Source organism: Podarcis gaigeae (assembly GCF_964106915.1).
Source record: "Podarcis gaigeae genome assembly, chromosome: 2".
Taxonomy (NCBI): Eukaryota; Metazoa; Chordata; class Lepidosauria; order Squamata; family Lacertidae; genus Podarcis; species Podarcis gaigeae.
Genome location: NC_139679.1, coordinates 58,812,493 through 58,826,251, shown reverse-complemented (window position 1 = coordinate 58,826,251; position 13,759 = coordinate 58,812,493).

Sequence of the window (13,759 nt, the reverse complement as noted above, 5' to 3'; positions counted from 1 at the left end):
ATTATTTCTCAGTGCTATTATACCCATGGGAAGATCAGAAAGAAGTTGAATTTAGGGATGGTCAATCACTCTACTGAAAGAGCTTCAAGTGATCTTACGAAAGACTAAAAAAGGAATGTAGATATAGGAAATATGACTTATTTAATGATGACAACATCTATTTCAGGAAGATGTTTGGGCCACTATGAGTGCAATGAGTGAAATTTAAAAAGGTTAAAGTGAATTTTTTTTCCTGGACATGATGGATTTAATTTTATTATCTTCTGTAGTTTAGCTTGGTTAATATAAATCTTAAAATGCTCCACAATAAAGCTTACACACCAAGGAACCCTATTTTTATTAAATCCTAGTAAATGTCAAAATCAAGTTACCAGATTAATATCATTAATATCCAGGCAAATAGTAAAAATTGCCCAGTCCTCCTGCCCTAAACTATTTAGCTTTAATTTAAGTATTTGTTAAGTATTGTGGTGAAGGAAGATTTGTTTTCTTAAAAACTGTTGTTTCTTTCCAGTGAAAGTTGCAGTCACCCTCTAGCGTTGTTTGCTAGAATAGCTTCTAATAAAACTCCAGTACTTCTGAGAGTCCACAACTGTGGGAATCCACATTTGTAACTTAACTTTTCCTCCAGGCTTTTATATGGATTGAGACTTCATTAAAGAGAATTAACCACATAGCTCTCTGAGGTGTTTTTTGTTTTGTTTTGGGGGCAGGGTTAGTCTGTATGCCTGAGTTCCTTTTAATTCTTGGATGTTGTTGTTGCTTCTGTCCATGGAGCAGAATGACCATGGTTTCTATACCACAACAGATGGAGACAGGGTTCATTTCAGAGCAGGCCGGTCCACCTATGTCTGTGAATGTAGGGCTATGATTCAGAGGGGTTCCATAATATGGGTGTATGGGAAATATGGCAGAAGACATATGATGATCATGAGGAAATAGTGGCATTTCAACAGGCTATCTCTCTGAGGTCTTAGGCTTATGAACCTGAAAATGCTTAGCTAATACAGTGGTACCTCGGGTTAAGTACTTAATTCGTTCCGGAGGTCCATTCTTAACCTGAAACTGTTCTTAACCTGAAGCACCACTTTAGCTAATGGGGCCTCCTGCTGCCGCCGCGCTGCCGGAACACGATTTCTGTTCTCATCCTGAAGCTAAGTTCTTAACCCGAGGTACTATTTCTGGGTTAGTGGAGTCTGTAACCTGAAGCGTATGTAACCTGAAGTGTATGTAACCCAAGGTACCACTGTAACAGAATCCTTCTAGCCTGCATCTTACATGAGGAGTTAATTGTGTAGAAATGTATGACGTCATGAGAAAGGGCTGTGGTCTTACGCTAAGACCACAGCGTGGGAAACTACAGATGTAAGGGTGGTGGGCTTCCCTTAAAGGCCATCAAGATAAGGCCCTGGATAACTGCCCAGGCATCAATGATGCACGAGGTTAGCACAGGAGTAATGAGCCATCACCTTTGGCCACCAGCCAGTCCTTTGAAGTCGCCAACCAACTTTGCAGTCAAGAACCAGGAGAGTGGAAATATTTTGGTGACTTCCTCTTGAGACATCAGAAGTATATAAACTCAGCAGTGCACCCTGCTTAGTTGGAGATCCCAATGCCAGCCATAGACTGAGGGAGTGGGAGGGTGTGCTGCTGCTCTGGAGGAACTTTGGATGGCTTTTTTTTTTAATGTTTTGCTCTTGCAGTCTTGTTTGGCAAATAAAGTACAGTGGTACCTCGGGTAACATACGCTTCAGGTTACATACGCTTCAGGTTACAGACACCGCTAATCCAGAAATAGTACCTCGGGTTAAGAACTTTGCTTCAGGATGAGAACAGAAATCGTGCTCCGGCAGCACGGCAGCAGCAGGAGGCCCCATTAGCTAAAGTGGTGCTTCAGGTTAAGAACAGTTTCAGGCTAAGAATGGACCTCCTGAATGAATTAAGTACGTAACCAGAGGTACCACCGTATCATGTTGGTGTCTCTTTTATTGCCTACCTGAATAATAATAATAATAATAATAATAATAATAATAATAATAAGCCCCTTGACAAGACAACTGGCCTCTCTTGTCCACTAAGAGCCTGTGGAGACAAAATGCTCACCTGTATTGGAGCAGAAGCCACTGAAGGAGCCAAAGAGCTACCAGCAGAAAACTTGTGACTCTGGACATTTCAAAGGACCGGAAAGCACCTCTAATATAAGGCGGGGGGGGGGGTGCAGTTGGAGGGATGGCATATTTAGCAGCACCCTGTTTGCTGAGTGGAGAGGAAAATCTACCGAAGATGAGCATAGCAAAGAACATCTTCTGTAGAGGAACATTGTGAGGGTCTTATACCACTCAGACGGATATTTGGCACCCACATTTATTACACATATCTTAACATCCTCCTGCTTCTGCATATCAGCTTCTGAGTTCCATTGGAGGATCAAGAAGTTCTGCTGTGCATTTGGAGCTCAGTGAGGGAGCTCTGGTCATAGAGCATCAGAAGGGACTGAGTTGCATCTGGTTGTCTTTACTGATTAAAATCTGCAAAGATAAAAACCATACACATAGGTGTCAGGGTTCCAGATAGCTAAATGAATAGAAGTTCAAAGCAGAGAACACAGAGACTTCTATACCACCTCTTCCCCAATGGGGTCACTGTAATGTCTGTGTAGGGCTACACTGGCATCTAGGCAGGTCAGGAGAGCCTTTTGACTCAGTGGATGGTGCTTTTCACACCTGCTATACTGAATGTCTTTTGAGCATTGTTGATGTGCTACTGGAAAATGTATGAAGAGGATAGTTGGTACTGACACAAGAGCAGCATAGTGGCCACCATTTTACAAGGACTATATGTGCTGTGGTCTAAACCACTAAGCCTCTAAAAAGGGACTTTCCTCCCTAAAAAAAACTCAACAGCTTTGACCTGAATCCCCAAAAGGCGTGGATCACTGCCAGTTTTTTATTCTCTTTTAGGAGCTGGCTGTCCCTGGATTATAAGATCAGACTACATTTTCTTTGTATTTTACACTGTGTTTGTGATTAAATTTTCCCTACACAGGAATTTCCATGGTGGAATAGTAGCACATTTAATATTCTCCATTGAACTTATTCTCGCATAGACCAGGTGAAGGAATAATTCTGAAAGAATAATTAAATGTGCTGCTATACATAAATCACACAGTAGACATTTACAGGTCATAAAAGGGGGGATCAGCCTGTATGTAAATTTTCATCCAGGCTGACAGCTCATTAGAGAATGTTGCTTTTACAGCTCAGCACAGATGAAACTGATTGCCCCTTTAATTTGAATACAGGGAAATGAAAGGGTTTGTGGAAGGAAGGAGGATATAGGTCAAGTGCATCAGCAAGATGCCAAGCCGTCTGCCCCAGCAACTGCATAATATTTGCTACTCTTTGAAAGAGCATAACACACTTTTTAACTACTTTCGTGGAAAATTATTATAGTCCCAACAGAGGAATCTTTCAATTAAATCCCAATAACTCTCTTTGCTACAAATTAGAAATGCTGTAAAATGTTAATAAGAAATCTTATTCCACTTACACGGCTACATCCAATATTTTACAGCAATGCCAGATTTATATGACCCGTAGTGTAATTACACTAAGTGAGTGGTGCTTTGAATGCCCTATAGATAAGGCTTTACCCTTGGTCAATGGAGAAAGCAGCTTGAACATACTGAGCTCTCGGCTCAAAAGAACAATGTTCTGTAATTCAAGCCATCCAGTGGGTGTGGATAGGGCACATTAGCTTCCATGCCCAATGGTACCCAAGGAAGTGTTGCATTCAACCATCTTTAAATTCCAACTGTTCAGCAAGCTGAAGGCACATCCACTGTTTCATCTTTTACAACTACTGTATAGAACTATGTACCACCCTTCACTTGCAGGGTGGTTTACAGTATAAAACAGAAATTATGTAACACAATAACAAAATCCTCACCCAGTCCCACAAAAAATATGTTTCTTATTGCACTCCAAAATGGAGAAGAGAACATAAACTCCCCAAGGAAGATGTAAGAGCTATTGTCAGGAATGAGCCAGCTCCAAGCGAAGGTTTGCAGCCAACTGCAGAAAGCAGCCAGGAACAGAGAGGCTTTGATGTTAGTCAGGCAGGGGAGAGCCAGCAGCTGCAGACTTCGGTTCTTCCTGACCTTGAGGGGAAGGCTAATAAGGCAGTAGCTGAGAGCAGGCTAGAACACAGCCAAAGCTTGCCGGAAGCACAAACAGGCGCGAACAACCTCAGAGACAGCCTCTCAGAATGGGAGGAGGTTGGAGCTGATCCACTAAGTCTGAAGAGTCAGTGAATGGGAGGGCTGCTAGATAGAAAGCAAAACAAGAGACATAAGGCTTGTAAGCTCAATATCTTCTGTCAATGCCGGAAGAAGTCTCCAGAAGGGTCATCTTGAGTAATGATGTTGGAGGCTTTGTTAGAGCCCTCTGGAGCTATCTGTTTGTTTTTGCAATAAATCCTCCTTTTTAATTATCTACGCTTACTGGGTTATTAAGCTGGGAACCTGGACTCCTGACAGCTATCATGCAGAAACCAGAGCACTTTGTCCCTTTTCAGCCCTTTTATTTTCACTGGGGAGTGTATGTCAAACCTCTGGAGCTCTCCTCCATTCCAAATGCAAGGTGTGTAGAACTAGACCAGGGGTGTGGAAACATCTCACCCACAGGCCTAATTAGGCCCATCAGACTCCCCATTTGGCCCGCAAGTCCATTTGGCTAAGACATGCCCAAATCAGGTGTGTTGTAGCTAAATGTTGTGACTGGGGCAGGCATCAATCAACTGATTGGTGATACCCGCTAGGTCCTGTGTTTAGTACCCCAGTGGCTATTGCACAGGTCCCTGCATGATGCCATGAAGCTGCAACAGTCAGCTGATTGTCAAGACTTCAAAGTGCTGCTGGACAAAAATGGGTCATGTGATTGGAAGGTGGCCAGTCATGCTCACTTGAAACCTTGAAAACTATTTGAAAACAGCAACACAGTATCAAGAAAAAAGTATTAATTTGGCACCAGGAAGTTATCAGGGTTTGCTGGCCATATCAACAAAAAAAGGCCTTTTTGACAGCCATCAACAGACAACACTATCAATGGCAAAAAGTATTATTAAAAGATGCCTTGTTGTGCAATCTCAACCATATCTGCTCAGAAGAAAGTCCTGTTGAATTCAACCCCAGGTAATTGTGGCTAGGATTGCAACCATGAACTCTTAAGTATTATTTAGTCATTACTTAGCAACAGGTGAATTGCGGCTGGTTTCTCCATTGCTTTGCAAACAGTGAGAATGATATAAAGAGTGTCTGCTGTAGGAAAACACATCTGCTCCAAACACTCTAGGAATCACTGCAGAAAGGAACTCACCCCGTACCACAAAGCTCTGATGGGATGCACCATATGTCCTAGTTATCCACTCAAATTGCAACAAGAAAGATAATAATGCCAGCATGAAATATTTTCATGTCCTTTTAATGCTAATTAACACATCTGTCTTTAAACTGTGCCCAGGGATTGCCTCACATTCTCTGCTTTCAGATGCAGCTTTCAGTAATTAAAATGGTAATCAGAATGAAAGCCTTTATTGTTTCCAGTGGAGTGACTTTGCCCTACTAGTTCTATGCTGTTCTGAGGCTTTGATCTGCTCATATGTTCTGCCCCTGGACACTGACCTCAGACTTAATGTGATGAAGTTCCTGTGAAAACCTTGATGTGTTCTTTGTGGGAACTTAAAAAGCAGTTATTTTCATGGCATAACGGGGAAATCTAGATCCTAATTCTGGGCACATACCTGCATCTTCAAACCACATATGCACTTATCTACAAACCTAAGAAATTACACTGAATAATTCTATGAATTTCCTCTTGCTGCACATCCATTGTAACCTCCTGCTTAGATACATGGGAGAGCTGAGATGTTTTCAGCTTAAGTCCAAATCTAAAAAAATCTACCTAGGTCAATAACTTTTCAGCTAACATTCAAAGATTGATTTCTTCCTTGGGTTTCAAATCTTTTTCTTGGGACCATTTATTTGTCCTTTATGCTTGATGTGGAATGAAAATGATGATGTTTAAATGTATGATATGCCACTGGGGTGTCATTGACTGTCTAGATCAGCGGTTCTCAACCTGTGGGTCCCCAGATGTTGTTGGACTACAACTCCCATCATCCCTGAGCTCTGGCCTTGCTAGCTAAGGGTGATGGGAGCTGTAGTTCAACAACATCTGGGGACCCACAAGTTGAGAAAGGCTGGTCTAGATGCTGAGTAGCAGTGGGAGGCACCAGCTGAGCAGCCCCCAAGGGAGGAAGGCTTAGAGCCAGGAGACTGGTGGTGGGATGATGATGAGTGGGTACCACATCTTGCCTTTTTGGCTGAAGCTTCCCCATCCCTGATATAAATGGCACATAGCTAGCAGCAGCATCCATAATTTTTATCTTAACCTGTTTTATTTTTTAAACCAAAACCAGAAAATGATCAAACCTACGTGATAATTGGAGTATATTTATTTCCTTCCCCATAGTATTTAATTTGTGTTCTCTAATTCAGAGATTTATTGGGGATGGTCACATTTGGGTGGGTATCATACCCACATCATTCCTGTCTTATTGAGACACCCCCCCACCTGTTTCTAAAGAAGGCAGTTCTAGTTAATTGGGTTATATGTTTTTTTAAATAAAACATTGACAAATGTAAGATAATGGTTTGTAAGTTGCTTTAGAGGGGGTTGTTGCCTTGAAAAGCAGCATAAAAATATTGATGTAGGTAAATAAAGTAAGACAACAGATCCATGTATCCCTCTTTTGATCTCTCAAGGGGTATGAAGTCTTAAGCTTGTATTTGTGTTCTGGAAACCTGTCTCCAAAGCTACAGGGGTTGTTCCACATTCATTTCCCAGTTGTGTCTTCAAGCTGCATACATTTACTTTTGAGGCATGGGGATGGGGTTACAGAATCCACAGGAGTCTTCTCTTTTCTAAACAGTCCTGTTTGAAGTAGACTACTGGTCCAGTGCTTCCAAGAGGGAAAATGTTGCAAACTTAACAACTTGCGCTCAGAGTAAAGAAGAAAATATAAAGTGACGGAAAGACTGCTTTGACTTTGATCACTGCCTGTTACGCAAAGTCAACACACACATCCCAAAGCAAGGGGGTGAGGGGAAACAATAATGTCAGCTGACTTTCTTTGTCATCTATCATGATCAAAAGATGCTCACTTGGCTCACTTTTGTGGCACACTTTTTTTTCTTTCTTTTTTCCAGATGACTGGGAAAAAGGAGATAATATTCAGTTATTTGACTTTTCTAAATTTTGTTTGCTACTGAATGTGCTCTTTTAACCAAAGTACAATTTATTCCCCACCACCAATGGCAATACTTTCCCCCCATTTTTTTTTAAAAAACATTGCATGCATGGGGGGGGGGGAGAAGTTACTGCATTTGAAAATTTAAGTTACATTTTCTCTGTGATTACATTCTCTGTTTTTAGGTACCAGACAAAAACCTTTCTTTTGACCCTGGTTTTCGGCCTGTCATTTAGAGGCATTGGGCATACTGGTGGCCTATTTTAGTGGGGTGGGTTGTGTTAGACCTGCAGTTTGTAAACATGTTGTATATATGATATGGAGACTGCAACCTCCCAATGACATCTACCCTTCGGAATTCCCCTTCCCTCAAGAATACTAAAACACCTACTGAATACCTTGTTCATTCAACAGGCCATTTAAGTTGAAAACTCTCCCAGTCTGCATCTGCATTGGAATTGTTTTTAAGATTTTTTTTTACTGTGCTATCACTTGCTGCCTTGGGCTCCTTTAGATGAAAGGATGGGATGTTTACATTGAATAATAAATTCAATGTAATTACTTTTTGCCAAGCAGGGTGATCCAGTAGTCCTACTCTGTTAGGCAGCCATGACTCCAGAGCTGACACCTGTGTAACATAGCCACCATCCGTAATCTTGTAACAAAATATAGCAACAGTGACAGGCAGTCCTCCAAGCATCCCTGGTAACTTTGTCACCATTCAGCAATCAACATGTTACTTCATAACCATCCAAAATAGCAGTGCATAGAAGTCACCAACAAATGCATGGCAATGGCCAAGCTGGCTCCATGATGTCACCTGATGCAAGGTATAGTGCATCACCTAAACTTGTAGCCCAAGAAAGAGACCCTTTTGCATGTGCTTCATAATGCTGTGGATAGACAGAGAACCCATAGGCTGTAGCACACCATTTCCATAATGCAGCACACAACACATTAATTTTGCTACCTATGAGTGGCTATGAGTGGCTATAAGGGATGTGGGTGGCGCTGTGGGTTAAACCACAGAGCCTAGGACTTGCCGATCAGAAGGTCAGCAGTTCGAATCCCCGTGACGGGCGAGCTCCCGTTGCTCGGTCCCTGCTCCTGCCAACCTAGCAGTTGGAAAGCACGTCAAAATGCAAGTAGATAAATAGGTACTGCTCCGGTGGGAAGGTAAACGGCGTTTCTGTGTGCTGCTCTGGTTCGCCAGAAGCGGCTTAGTCATGCTGGCCACATGACCCAGAAGCTGTACGCCAGCTCCCTTGGCCAATAAAGCGAGATGAGCGCTGAAACCCCAGAGTCGGTCACTACTGGACCTAATGGTCAGGGGTCCCTTTACCTTTTATGAGTGGCTAAATAGCTTTTTGCAAGGAAGAGAGATGTATGGGGCACGTGACTGCCCACACCATTCCACTCATTGGACAATATCACACTCAGTTATCAACTCAACAGACTATTTTATAGCACCATCTGTTTATTACAACAGAAGAAAGCCATAAATAGTATATAGCTAAATTGATAGGACCTTTACTGCCATCTTCTGGCAGATGTATATAAAAAATAAAGCAAGCATACTCAGTGGATATGATAAACTCCCGCCCAGAAACTTATATCCCCACTGTGGAAGGACATGTGGAAGGATATGTATTGTCACTGCTATGAGGTAACAGAGTCTATGAGGTAACAGAGTCTATGAGGTAACAGAGTCTATGAGGTAACAGAGTCTATCAGTGAATAGCAGAAATTAATAAATGGTAGGATTTTGATTATTTGTTGTAAGAAGGGAAAATACAGCAGAGGAATTCCTGGACTAACCTATGCAAAAAGACCTGGATGAGCTATGACCATTAAGAAACAATAGAGGGCCATTAAGAGCCATTGGCAATGCAAGAAAACTCTCCTTCCTTCACTGCCCTGAGGTGTGAACAGAGACAGGATATTCGGAAGGTTGGTAGGGTAATGGGGTATGATGTCACTGGAAGGTTTTGGTGCCTTTGACTTGCAACAGCTGAAAAAAAAAGGACAGAATGATCTTGGATGGCTGTTGAAGGCTGGCTGGGAGAGATGCCCTGGAAAGTCAGGTGCTGCACTGCTGTGGAGAACAAGCCCCTCTTGAGATGAGCATGCTGTAAGATCTGGACTCTCTCTATGTAGACTAAAGGTGTGTTGTTGTTGTTTAGTCGTTTAGTCGTTTCCGACTCTTCATGACCCCATGGACCAGAGCACGCCAGGCACTCCTGTCTTCCACTGCCTCCCACAGTTTGGTCAAACTCATGTTGGTAACTTCGAGAACAGTATCGAACCATCTCGTCCTCAGTCGTCCCCTTCTCCTTGTGCCCTCCATCTTCCCCAACACCAGGGTCTTTTCCAGGGAGTCTTCTCTTCTCATGAGGTGGCCAAAGTATTTGACCAAAGTATTTGACCAAATGTGATCCACCTGGAGCAGGAACTGGCAAGCCACTCCAGTATCCCTGCCAAGAAAACTCCATGGACAAAGACAAAGACTAAAGGTGTAAATATGTGTAATTAAACCATATTTCTAAAGGCACGACAGTCTCCACTGTGTCCGAATTATCACAGGAACACAGACCCTCAGTGAGCACCTGGAACTTCCTGGAAACTTGTCACAGCTTTTTAGAGATTGGTGGTGGCTTCCAACTTTTGTAACCGTAAGAAGCACTTGCAGTAGCCTTACACAGAGTCCGAGCATTGGGCATATTTTCTCCCTTTTCTGTCTTATTTCTGGGCCAGCAGAAGTCTGCTTTCTATGAGTTCCTTTATGTGAACGTCCCGAAGGTGTCTTATACATGGCATGTGCCTAAGTGGATTGCCCCCTAGGCCACATAAAGAACCAGAATGTAGACATCTCTGAATCTGCATTAAACAAAAGATGCTTTGAAAGAAAGAGTTTGAGGCTAAAGGTTATTATCTTTATAATATTTTTTAAAATAATTTTTATCCCGTGTTCCCAGAGTGGCCATCCAGATTACTAAAAACAAAAATGATAGTCCCTGACCCCAGGAGATAGTAAGCAATTGCATGTACAAGTTTTTAGTTACAAAAATAAGGAACAGAGAATAAAAAAGAAGAGCTTACCAGAGACATCTCACCAGAGTAGTGGCAAGGCCCCTAGACTGATGGTTGAAGCAGAATGTCATCTGCAATGGGCAGGCTGTTGTTTCAAGTCCAGGGGAATGTCAGTCACCCGACAGAGCTAAAAACAGCCCTGCAGGGATGAACTCCTACCTCAACACAAACACATAATTAACAGCACGTTCAAAACACAGGAATGAACACACACACACACACACACACACACACACACAGCCACAAAGTTCCCTGAGGAACCTGGTTCAGGCATTCATGCTCTCCCTCCCTTCCCTCTCTCACACAGAGTTTTACTGCCAGTGATGCATGAGGGGCCAAGCAGGCAGTTCCCAATCCTTTTGCCTTGAAAGAAAGAAAGAGAAAAAGAACAAAGAATGGAAGCAAAAACTGGCCTTTGTAGTTCAAAGCATCCTGCAATTGCATGAGCAAGGGGCCAGAAAACACCACACTGCATCTTCTTCCCCATTCTGCAAAAAGGGGAGGGGGAAACTGCAGAAAGGGAAAAAAGAAGAGGGGAATAGAAGGAGTTGTCTCAGTGGTCCAGACTCCCGAACAACTGACAACCCAGTAAGCAAGAGGCTGGCCCCCCTGGCAAGAGGAAAGAAAAGGTCCCACATGAAAAGTGACTGAGAAACTTTTTTAAAAAAACTACAACAACCCATCACTCCAACAATAAAAATCAAATGAAAATCAAATAAACAACCAATTGTTTTAAAACGTTTTTAACATTGCATTTCATTGTTAGAAGCCAGCCAGGGACTGTAGGGTGAAAGGTGGAATAATAATAACAATAATAATTTAATAGGAGCAGCAGCAGAACTGAAAAGTCATGGGGCAGGGGGTCAGACAAGGTGGCTGGGAAGGAAGGACCTAAATTCCTCTTTCTACTTCACTGCTCATCCAGGTCCCTCCCCCTGCCCCCACAGCAGGAAGCTCTTTCTCTGCTTTCTCTCCTCTCTGCCAGGGTCCCTTAGGAATGAATCTGTTGTCATCCCTCTGCTATTTCCCTCTCTGTCTCTCCACACTGTCCCTGAGTGACCTCAGTGAATTTCATGGCTTACAGAACCACCCCTTCATGGTTCTGTAGGCCACCAGATCCTGCTCTACTTCTCAGCTTTTCCTTTCCATATTATTATTACTTATTGAATTCATTAGTCACTTTATCTTGTTCAGGGCAACCCAAAGCGATTTACAACTGATATAGTAACCTCCCTATAATAACCTCACATCTCTAACTTGCCTGTCTGGAAATTTTTACTCGGATCATAAAAGCATAACACTCAATATGACCAAAACTTCTCATTCTCCCTTCCTCTCCTATTCTCTAAAGATCCATCCCTGTTACCACCCACCCTGTCAACCAGGCATGAAGCTTTTCTCTCCTGCTTCCCCTGAGTATTCATTCCATCACCATTGTGCAACTTCCCTCTATTCTTTGGTGATCACATGCATCCGAGTAAGATTGTCTTCCATGTAATGAATTGAAGAAAATGTTTAAAATGACATTTGTAAAAAAACCAGAAGCATTTTTGTTAGGGATTGTAGGCCCAGACCTACCAAGGAAAACAAAGAATTTATTCATGTATGCTACAACAGCGGCAAGAGTCTTGATAGCACAAGGATGGAAGAACGAGGAAACCCCGACAAAGGAACAGTGGCAAGAAAAATGGATGAACTATGCAGAATTGGCTAAACTGACATACAAACTGCGAGATAAGGAAAACTGTGACTTCAAAGAAGAATGGGAACTTTTCACAAAGTACTTAAAAAGACAACAAAATGAATTGGACTCCTTGGCAGGTTTTGAATAAACATACACAAATTTATTGATTGATAACATGGTAGATAGATAATACAAGGATTGAAATAATTTTATAATAGGCAGAGAATAACGTGTGCTGAGAAATCAGAGAGAGGAGCTGAGGGAAGTCTCAGCGGGAGGAGGGTTTGATGGGGAATGGGAAAAAAGGGGGGAAATAATGAATATGATGTTTTGCTATTGTTATGTTGAAATTGTTAATATTTTTTTTTTAAAAAGGGGAAAAAAGATTGTCTTCCATGAACACAGTCTTAGAGGTGTGTCTGTAAGTGACTGTGGAGGCCAATTCTAGATCCACGCATCCTTCCACAGTGGGGACATAGGTTTCCAGGCAGGAGTTGATCATGGTGAGGGTTTGCCAAATGTGCCTTCCTCTTAGCTCATTTCTCCCTTTTGTCCTGAGTTTGTGTTTCTTTTTTTTGTTGACTTCCTCTATACAAACATGGTGAAAATATGGCCCTTCCTTCCCACTCCCACTAGTCATCTACCACCTGAGGAATTGTCACCATTTTCTTTCCCCTATTCCAGTCCCAAGGGGAAGAGCTGCCATTTAGTAGTAGAGAATCTGCTTTGTACACAGAAGGTCCCAGGTTCAATCCTCAACATCCTCTAGGTAGGGCTGTGACTAGGAGAGAGACTACCTGTCTGAAATCCTGGAGAGACACTGTCAGTGTGAATAATACTGAGCTGAATGGAACAATGGCTTGATTCATCTACTCCAACCCCCTGCAATGCTAAAGCATCTGAGACAGATGGCCATTCAACCTCTGCTTAAAAACCACCAAGGAAGGAGAGTCCATCACCTTCCGAGGGAGTCCTTTTCACTGTGGCTCTTAATGTCAGGAAGTTCCTCCTGATGTTTAGTTGGAATCGCTCTGTTTTATGTCCCTAAGGCCTATCATAGCTACTCCTCATCATTTGATGGCCAGTACTAATGTGGTGGGGTGCGGGTGGCGCTGTGGGTAAAACCTCAGTGCCTAGGGCTTGCCGATCGTATGGTCGGCGGTTCGAATCCCCGAGGCGGGGTGAGCTCCCGTCGTTTGGTCCCAGCTCCTGCCCACCTAGCAGTTTGAAAGCACTCTTAAGTGCAAGTAGATAAATAGGGACCGCTTTATAGCGGGAAGGTAAATGGCGTTTCCGTGTGCTGCGCTGGTGCTGGCTCGCCAGAGCAGCTTCGTCACGCTGGCCACGTGACCCGGAAGTGTCTTCGGACAGCGCTGGCTCATGGCCTCTAGAGCGAGATGAGCACGCAACCCTAGAGTCGGACACGACTGGCCCGTATGGGCAGGGGTACCTTTACCTTTACTAATGTGGTGGGTTCCTGTACATCACTCCGTCTTCTTGTGTCTATATGCAGGGCTCCCATTGTCTCCAAGACCTTCAGATATTCCTTGTGGGCTGCCCACTGCGAGAGCTGGACCCTGGTCTAGAGCAGGGGTTGGCAACCTAAGGCCCATGGGCCACAAGCGGCCCACAGGGGTCATTTAACCGGCCCACAAGCTACCCCCGAACTAAGCCGCC